Raw genomic sequence first — 749 nt, 5'->3', positions numbered from 1 at the left:
AATCTCTTCTTATTCTTCTACTTGGATTCATCCTAACCTCCTCTAGTTGTTCCTTTTGTACTGAATTTCTGGCTCTGACGCAGTGCATCGCAAAAGACATGAACGACAAGCCGTGAGCCTTATCTATTGGTTGAAGATATCATTTGATATATGGAGTTAAGCTTAAGGAGTGGCACCATTGCTCTGTGATAAGTGCCCGAGAAAAACGTTTGCTGATGCGAACGATGAAATTATGCTAAGAATAACGATATTTCTTTATATCCAGACGTATTTGAGTGAGGCGCAGTTCACGCAATTTAAAGAGAACAAGCCACCGACACTGAGTAAAAATACATAAAAAGTATGTTTCAAACACTTTAAATTTCTCCTAAAGTGTTGTGAGACGGTTATCCTTGGCATTGAGTCACCAAAAGGCCCATGGAATTATATCAGGCAAGATATTACCCTACCCATCCCCTTACTTGAATCTTTAATTCGACTGGAAACCGGATAAAGTTAACACAGATTCTGAATATTTTTGCCGGTTTTATGAAGTTAAAAAAAATGTAACTTTCAATTTAATTTCAATAATTTCACTAGATATTTGATACCGGTGGATTTACTTAAAATAAAACGCATAGATGGATTTTAGAGTGCTCTAATCTGTTCATTTGACTTCGTTGATTAGTTAAGTTAGCGTGGTATACGTTAATTAGTTTCAATGCTAAACAAATAAGAAGTCTTGCATAAAAAAATACTGTCTAATTAAA

The sequence above is a fragment of the Penaeus monodon genome, chromosome 31 (assembly GCF_015228065.2).
Source record: "Penaeus monodon isolate SGIC_2016 chromosome 31, NSTDA_Pmon_1, whole genome shotgun sequence".
Lineage (NCBI taxonomy): Eukaryota > Metazoa > Arthropoda > Malacostraca > Decapoda > Penaeidae > Penaeus > Penaeus monodon.
This window is presented reverse-complemented; position numbering follows the sequence as displayed.